This window comes from Euprymna scolopes, chromosome 43, assembly GCF_053919585.1.
Source record: "Euprymna scolopes isolate OS-2025 chromosome 43, ASM5391958v1, whole genome shotgun sequence".
Lineage (NCBI taxonomy): Eukaryota > Metazoa > Mollusca > Cephalopoda > Sepiida > Sepiolidae > Euprymna > Euprymna scolopes.
In genome coordinates this window covers 18,078,959-18,088,958 of record NC_136524.1, presented here as the reverse complement: position 1 = coordinate 18,088,958, position 10,000 = coordinate 18,078,959, and the positions used below count along the sequence as shown (strand labels likewise).

Below are 10,000 nucleotides of genomic sequence, written 5' to 3'. Positions count from 1 at the left end.
CCCGGATGTGACCGCAAATTCTACTTTTTGGGGTAGGGGGTGAAATTATGTTGTTACATACTAATAGTACACAGGAACTCGTCTTAACACCCACTGATAAAATCAGCTTTTGCAGCATGAGGTCCTCTTTGAAAATCCGTATCGACATATTTCCTAACATACCTAAAGAAGTTCGGGGGTTAGATTGGCTGAAACATTCTGCAGAATAAAATCCGAGATTAGACTAGCCATCCAAATGATCCAAATTATCAACCCTCATTTTAAAAAGAACCCGAAATATAATTCTAACATACTTTTAAAAACGTTGATTTAAAAAGTTAGGTTTGAGCATAGAAGATTTATATTATTAGTATGCCAACTCTATAATACCATATCTCTCCAATCCTATAAACTATTAACTCTATCATTATTATCTTGGTGTAATGAAACCTGCATGAGGCGCAATTTGTGAGTGTAGCGCAGTGTTGAGTTACATCTTAATTACGGCTACTCCCAGGTCCACTCTGAACCGGAGAACTGGTAGTACTTTTCCATGCACCATTAAATAAAAATTATCGTTTGCAGACTAAGTTTCCAGTACGTGAAAGAAATTAATATACAAACCAATTGCGCATAAAACATGCAAGTACGGGTTTGGCATAAAATGACTCGTTTCTGAATTTTTAGCCGCGTGCAAGCGACTCTACGAGGGGCGTGTAATAAGTAATGCCCCTGATCCACTTCCAGTTGTCTGATTTAGCTGAAATTTCGCATGTGCAATGATTTATATCTCTACGGGTTATGTAGTAAATTACAGCTCTGAACTAATTGTGGTTTCTGTTTTACAGGTGTTTGAACTGAGTCAGGAGTGAAATAGAGCCTGTTGAATGTCGAGCAGTGATCCGGTTTTTGTATTTGAAAGGCCACACGCCACAGGAGACTTTTGATGAAATGAAAGAAACTTATGGTGATAATGCCCCATCATATGACCTTGTAAAACGCTGGCATCGTGAATTCAAACATGGCCAGGAGTCTGTGGAAACAGCTGCCAGACCTGGTCGCCCCTCTTTCTGCCATTGATGAGGCATTTGTCCGTCAAGTTGAGGCTGCCATTTTGGAAGATAGGCGCATTACTATTCGCCAAATAGCCTAAGATGTCAAGATTAGTACAGGGTCTGTGGAAACTATCATTCATGACCATTTGCATATGCATAAGGTGTCTGCCAGAAGCGAGAACTCGTCGAGTGCTCGAGGATGAATTTGGAGATGTGCCAAGAAGATGAGTCAAAGTTTTCCAAAAAACTGATTACACAGGATGAAACCTGGATCCATCACTATGATCCAGAGACCAAAGCCCAGTTAATGCAGTGGAAGCACTTGGACTCACCACCTCCAAAGAAGGCAAGGGTGCAGCCGTCCGCTGGCAATGCCATGCTCACAGTCTTCTGGGACTAGAACGGAGTAGTAATGACAAATTTCCTGGCAAAGGGTACCACAATTGCAGGAGCCTATTACGCTTGATTTTTTAGGAAACTAAGGGAAGCTATCAAAATTAAGAGGTGGGGAAAGATCAGCAAAGGTACCCTCCTCCTGCAGGACAACGCTCCGGTCCACAACTCGCATGTCGCCAGATCAGAAGCACGAGCGTGTTGCTATGAAATCCTTCACCATCCTCCCTACTCTCCTGGCCTTGCACCCTCTGACTGTCACCTCTTCCCAGCCATGAAGTTGTTTTTGAAAGGAAAGCGTTTCCCAGATGATGCAGCCTTGATTTCTGAAATCATGTCGTGGTTGGAGGACCAACCTGGGGTGTTCTACAAAAACGGTCTCCAGAGCTGCATCAAACGATGGGAGAAATTCATAACTCTGGGTGGTTCCTATGTAGAGAAAGACTAATAACTGTGCCAAGTTTTGTTGCTCTACTGCTATGGGAAGTGGGTCAAGGGCATTACTTATTGCACGCCCCTCGTATAAGTCACTCCGTCGGTCGGTCTATCGGTTTGTCCATAACACTTTTTTGCTTGGCCTTTTTGGTTAAGATCAAAGGTCTGTTGTTAATAGAATCTGTTCTTAGCTTTTTAAGCTTTTCTTTGCCTTTTGGCCGAGATCAAAGTGTAGTGTCTGTTTCCATGTGTAGGGGCGGCCCTTCATGCCAGTTGTTACTGTCCAGCTCCCAGGGAGTTGGTCACCATTTCCCCTTCGCTCCTCACATTAAAAATCGGCCTTGTGTCGAATTTGCTCGGTGGGGGAGCAAATAAATACCGCTTTTCTTGGCCTTTTGGCCAAGATCAAAGTGTAGTATCTGTTCTTACTACATGCTGTACTTATGTTTTTGTAACTTTGTGATATAAAGTGGGGATCACTTTTCTGTATTAATTTAATGTAAAATGATCACCCACTGTACAACCAGTCAGTCTCAAAGCCATTCAAGTCATTCTCCAGATCATTCAAGTTGTTTTTGAAGTATTGCAATTATTTTTTAAGCATCCAAGTCATTCTTAAGGTCATTCAAGTCATCCTTAAGTTCATTAAAGTCATTCTAAGTCATTTACTTTTTATTTTTTTAAGTTATTTCAGCCCATTTTTCGGTCAGTTTAGTTTATCATGTCAATCCCACATTTACGCATTCATTCATTACACGAAAGCACGCGACTAATGGATATTGGCCTTGTTGAGATGAGGTTTGTATTATTTGAATTATTAGGATTCTTCATTGTTGATTGGGTCTTACTTTATCACCATTTTTTAGCTCGACGTAACCTATCTTCTTCAAGTATATCTTGTAAAATTGGAGAATCTTTATGTCAAACCTGTAGTCTGCACGGAATTTCAAATAGGGCCTTTATTTGATTCTGTTATGTTGCAGTTGTTTGTAGTGTCGCCCGTACAGAAGATTTAATCTTCAACTCGAAATTCTATTAATACACAGATATGTACATACCTTTTTATTTTAGAAAAAAATGATTGGTAAGCTGAATAAAACCACGCACACACACATGCATACATACACACACACATATATGTGTGTGTGTGTGTGTGTGTGTGTGTGTGTAATTTAATAACTTAATTTTATAATTATTCTATTCACTACGCCATGGGACCTTGCAGACAATTCTTGTATGAATTTTAGTTAGGAGCCTTTTTAAAGATGTACAATATTTCTGTTTATTTATTATATATCACTGCTTATTATGACATATTATCACTATTCACACACACATACATGTGTGTATATATATATATATATATATATATATATATATATATATATATATATAGTATCGGGCATGATATAAGGAACGGAAAAAAATTACAATTATTTATGTATATTTAAAAAATTAGAGCATGTATTTTTCTGAAATACTTAGAATAAACAAATAGAACCAATGTGTATAAACTAGTACCAAAAAATAAAATAAAATTACGATTCAATATTGAGAAATATTTTAGTTTTAAATTATATCTGTGGATTTATCCTGGCCAAAAGTTAAGGAACGAAATAGAAACTTTATGGGTTTTTTTAATGCAAATGTTTTAAAAAATAAATTCATTCAATATTTAGTGAACATCCCTTTATTCTTTATGACCTCAGTGCATCTTCGACCACAAGACTGGATTAGTTTCTTGCAAAATTCAGGATTTATTTTTTCCCACTCTTCCTTCAATAAATCCCACAAATGATTTTGATTTTGGGGATTCCTCGTCTGTGCTCTTTCTCCAATCATTTTCCAAACATTTTCTATCGGATTCAGATCTAGACTCTGCGCTGGCCAGTCCATTACTCTTATTTCTTCTTCCTCGGGGTAACTTATCACTTTTTTAGCTTTATGGCAAGGAGGTTATCTTGCATAAAAATGCTTGGCTGATTAGGTGAAAGGCGTAAGCTCTCAATGACATGTTGTTGAAGCAGTTGCTTATAAGTCTCCACATTAAACCTACCATAGATTCGAACTAGAGGGCCAACTCCTTCCGAGGATATCATACCCCACACCATTACACTTCCCTCTCCGAATTTAAGTGTCTTTTTAACACATTTGGAGGATAATCGTTCACCTGCTTTACGCCGTACATGCTTCTTTCCATCAGATCAAAACAAATTGAACTTGGATTCATCGCTGAAGTGAATCTTAGCCCATTGTTAATCAGTCCAGACGACATGCTCATGGGCAAACTTCAAACGGCTATTTTTGTTCTTCTTGGAGATCAAGGGTTTAGGTACTGGCACCTTGGCATGCAATCCGGCAGCTGCTAACCGCCGAGAAACAGTTTTTCTAGATATATTTTTCCCAGCCTGTTCATTAAAATCACGAGAAATTGATGTTGCGGATTTGAATCGGTCACTAAGAGCCTGCCTTACCATAATCCTATCTTCTCTTTGAGACGTTTTAGGGGGTCTGTCGGTTTTAGGGGATGCTTCTAATGTATTTTTATTCTTATATCGAGCTATCACTTTTTGATCTTCGAACGATATTAGAAATTGTTGAAATTGATTTCTTTTCTTTGTAATTTTCTAAAATTATTATTTTTTTCTTGGAGAGACAGTTTTGCGAGTCGGTAACGCCATTTTTCTTTGTTGTGCTTATCAGCAGTTCCAATATTAAAAACTAGCTATTTTTATGTAAAGTTTAGTCTCTTAAAAATAAATTTTCTATTTCGTTCCTTAACTTTTGGCCAGGATAAATCCACAGATGTAATTTTAAACTAAAATATTTCTCAATATTGAATCGTAATTTTTTTTTTTTTTTTTTTTGGTACTAGTTTATACACATATGTTCTATTTGTTTATTCTGATTATTTCAGAAAAATCCATGCACTAATTTTTTAAATATACATGAATAATTGTAATTTTTTTCCGTTCCTAATATTATGGCCGATACTGTGTGTATATCTATATATATATATATATATATATATATATATATATATATATATATATATATATATACTGTATTAACAAAACCAAGACTTCAAAAACGGAATTGATAGCAATAAAAAGTGTATTTCATTGTAAGTTATAATTGTTTCAAGACTAGTTGGACAATTTCAAGCATTATGGCGTTTGAAAATTTTCACATAACCACCCTTCCTTAAGACTTCTTGAATAAAAAACACTTTAACAATAGAACATTATTTAAAGAAATTTCCCTTAAAGGAAAAGAAGCATGCGAAAACATTTATCCTGGACGCATCCTTGTCAAGAGCTTGAACAACAATTTTGTTATATCTCAGTCTATGGTTTTATTCAGACTACCTGCCATTTTTTCCAAAATAAAAAGATATGTGTGTATTAATGCAATTGTGAATTGTTTAGAATCTCTACCTACTTATGGCTAACGGAACGAGACGATGTTACTCCTGTGAATTAAATAAAGAGTTTCGTATAAAATTTCCTGCATATTTTCGAATTCGACAAGATATCCATGAAGAAGATCGGAGGCTATATCGACCGAAACGTTATGAAAATAACACTTAAGATAGGAACAGTAGTTCGAAGTATCCAACTTATGAAATGACTCATTCTGACCCATATGAGATGCCGTCAAACTTAATCAACCAGCTTTCACAACAAAACGTTTGTAATCGTTTGTTCTGCATAAGGGCGAGCAAATATGGTGGAAAGTAGACTTAATACTCTCGAGTATTATACGGCAGATGAAGATAACAATCGCTCGGCTCTTCTCTCTTCCTTAGTGATGATCTTACTTTGAGTCAACTCATTTTGAGCTTTTGGGAGGTTAAAGATAGGACGTTTAATAGTTAAGAGATTTTGCACCGACTCGCCGAAGACGAGGTATGTAGGGGTGTACACGTTAATTCAATGAAAAGAATTCCACTTGATGACACGTGGAAATATATGTTGCGTTGACATATTGTTCGGGTTAAATTTTTAATGAATAAGTAATCGGTTGGCAAGTGTTTTAAAATGCTCGCTTCGTGCCGACTTCACAACTTACTCGTGCCAAATGTTCCTTCTTCTCATAGAACTAACATTTGCAATAATAAAAAGTTGGTTTTGATGCGTCTACAGCTAAAAACAATAACTATATATAATAACTACCACATAATAATGTAGACTTATATAGTTGTTCGAATGATCATCAATATGAGTCTATTTGTTCAGTATATTTGTCAAGTAAATAACCTTTGTGTAAAGGTCATGTCAAGTTTTCTTTAGTTTGACATTGGTCAGCATATCAAACGAACAAATGATTATTCATCTTGTTAACGAAATATATTTAACTATTATTATTATTGGAATTTATTTCCGACATTATTCGGGCCTTGTCTGGATAAATTATCAACGGAAAATTTATTCCACGGGGATGAGAATAAACAAACAAAACCACAAAAATAAAAATTAGGATGTGACACTGTACTACAGCTCCATTTTTTTTTTCGTTTTTCGTTTCATAATTTTTTTTTTTTTATTCAAATATATGCACAAAATTGACCGTTCATTTATCATTATTTACGCAGTATAAACAATAAATATGACGAACGGCGGCACATGCATATGTGTGTGTGTGTGTGTGTGTGTGTGTGTGTGTGTGTGTGTGTGTGTGTGTGTGTGTGTGTGGATTTAGATCAAATGGCAACGGTAAAAATGGCAAAAGGTTATAAATATTAAATATGGCAAAAATAAAAAAAAGGTATAGGTTAATATCCACAATGAGTTTATTCAAATCTTGAATACAATGCATGAAAGGAAAACATTAGAAGCTTATCAGAATTAAGAGAATATTTAGCTTAAGCACCCCACCCCGTACCTTTTACTTTTTAGGCGATTACGTACGAACACATCGAAAAACTTGGAGAAATAATTATGTTATATATAGTCACTTGATGACGGCTTCCGGTATTAAAAATCAGAAATAAACATTAAGCGATGTTTATCGGAAAACAGTTCATCATCAGCATCATCATAATAATAATAATTGTTGTTATTATTATTTCACTATTTCACTCATTTGAACACGTGGGAATAAGTAATGCAGTTGAATAAAAAAGAACAATATATTGGATAAATTATTAATATGATTTTAATAGATTTAAATTTTGTTGCATTTCTATTTATAAAAACTATTAAACGATTTTTAAAAAGTATTTTAAAATGTGTTTACCTCCAAAAAGATTTCAATTATAAAAATAATAAAGAAATTATTTTTTTAAAAAATTTCAAATAAAACATCCCATTATTAAATAATTTTATTTGATTATTTGTAAGAAAAAATATTTCCGTTAAGAAGTTTTATTTTGCTATACGCCCTCAATACATCCGACTTTTAAGAAGTATTATTTTTTTGGTAAACATTACTTGTCAACTTCCGACTCCCAAACCGGAAGCCGTCGTTAAATAGACCGTTTCTAGCTTTTAATTTGATTTTAATTGAATCGTTAAAAATCCACTTTACTAACGTTCTTTATAATAATAGTAAAATAAAAAAAAAACGTATATCTTTTTGGTGCAAGAAAATTAAAAGCAGTGGTCGCCAGTGATTAAATCATTGAATTAAGTTTCTATTTTAAATACTTAAAAAATAAATTGAATTTAGGTAAATATGATAGTAGTAAACTATTATTTAGACTTTTTTCAGATTATTGTATATCATATTTGTTATAAAATAATAATTAAATTAAACGTTATATTTTTCTTTTCAATGCTTTTATAGAATTTTAACAATCAAACCGACATTTTGCGAATCAAACCCAAATTTAGGTTAGTGTTAGTTTGCGATTATTTTACATTGAAATTAAAAAGAAAAGTTCGGTTCAAATTCTGTAGAGGTGTTTTTTTTTTTCGACCATTTTGTTGTTTATATTTGGATTTTACATTTTGCAAAATTTTACAGAACGAAAATAAATGGAGAATTGATATAAAAATTATTTAAAACTTCCCAAATTGGGGGAAAATGAGAACTTAGCCACGATTACCGACTACTTACGTTGATCGTGCTTGGCTCCTATTTAAAAGATAAGTTCTAGCTCCTACTTCACACGGCCCTGTCGGTGGAGCATTAGAATACATCGACTGCCCCCCCCCTGCAGGGGGTAAAAGTCCCTCAATGGTGGTCATGGATATGACCATAAACTATATCCAATGGTGAGGCCCCAGCTTGTGGGATTTGGGGAGTGTGGAGCCACTCTTTAATTACCATTGCTCCCAGGTCCACTCTGACCCGGAGTGGTAGTATCTGTTAGGGTTCCAACTATGGGTTAAATAGAAACCGACTTGAAAACAACAAATATATTCTATTAAAATTTTTTCCTTCAAAATCTTTGGATTCGGCATTAAATAACCCGAAAAGGGTTGATATGCCGTAAAATAAAAACAACCAACCAACCTACTTCACATCCAATCATAGTAAATGTCTTTTACAAATTATTTTTTAAAATTTTATTGGGATGTTGGGCTTAGCTTTATATTATACGAGAGGATAAGAGTTTAGCAGACTCTTCTTGAACGGTCTTTATATTCTGTTGTTAAAGTGCCATTTATACCTATTCGTTCACTTTTGCCATTTTCCCCGAGCACCGTGTGCATATATATATATATATATATATATATATATATATATATATATATATATATATATATATATATATATATATATATATATATATATATATATTCACCTTACCAACGTTCTTTATAATAATAGTAAAATAAAAATAAAAACGTAATCTCTTTTTGGTGCAAGAAAATTAAAAGCAGTGGTCGCCAGCGATTAAATCATTGAATTAAGTTCCTATTTTCAATACTTAAAAATAAATTGAATTTAGGTAAATATGATAGCAGTGTATATATATATATATATATATATATATATATATATATATATATATATATATATATATATATATATATATATATACTCGGGTTTTTTTTTATTTTTTTTTTTATTCAAAAGTAATGGACTAATGAATTCAACGAGGTTGTTAGATAGTGCTCAATAAAAAGAGCTGAAATACTTGTTTATTGTTGTTATATAAACATGCTCACATCCCGCTGCTACAAATAGCCACTTGTTTCAATCAAACAACAGATATCATCAGGCAGCGACTTGACTATTCAAAAGTTCAATGAATAATCTTATAAGATTATTCATTGAACTTTTGAATAGTCAAGTCGCTGCCTGATGATATCTGTTGTTTGATTGAAACAAGTGGCTATTTGTAGCAGCGGGATGTGAGCATGTTTATATAACAATAAACAAGTAATATATATATATATATATATATATATATATATATAAAGCGTGTGTGCACTTACGTAGCATTAAGTATATTGCATATTTCACTGAATAAAATAGATATTTCATGTCTACAAATTCTGATTTGGATCCTTTCTATCTTCCTAATTAATTTTCTTGTTTCTGGAATGAACTGGTACATGTAGTCGCCATATTTATTGTAAGCCCAAGTACTTTCACATCTGGCTGGATTCATCACCAGGAAACATTCAACAGAACTGGTTCTAGACAATTTATAGCAATTATTATTATTATTAGTAGTAGTAGTAGTAGTAGTAGTAGTAGTAGTAGTAGTAGTAATAATTCATTAGTGAGTTTTTGTCACTTTACAAGCATTTAAGGATGTTATTGCTATCAAAAAAATATTTTTTTATTGGAGATGGGGCCAAAAATATTGATCAATCAGGTGTTTTGCAATGATGCTGTCTTCAGAATATATATATATATATATATATATATATTCTGAAGACAGCATCATTATTTTTGTCCCCATCTCCAATAAAAAAAATATATTGCGGGACTTATATTCACTTTTATTCATAAATAATTTTATAATATTTAGCTGTTAGGCGTATACACCCGTTTATAAATATTTTGATTATTCTAATTAAGGTGGTTATTATTATAACTAACACATGTATTATTTTATTGGCACTGTAATGTTACTTTCTTCAAAAGGATAACCTTACATATAAATATGTTCTTTCTTGGCGATACAAATTTGCGGATTACTTATTCATATATTTCTTTCTGGCACCATAGCGCTGCAT

At 33.3% G+C, this 10,000-nt stretch overlaps 1 protein-coding gene and 1 pseudogene across 2 annotated transcripts in view; both read left to right on the top strand.

Annotated features, from left to right (window-relative positions):
- LOC145268220 (paired box protein Pax-1-like) overlaps positions 1-10,000 on the top strand; it is a 243,054-nt gene that overhangs the window by 221,460 nt on the left and 11,594 nt on the right. The window lies entirely within an intron of this gene.
- Positions 2,240-2,379, top strand: LOC145268455 (U2 spliceosomal RNA; annotated as a pseudogene).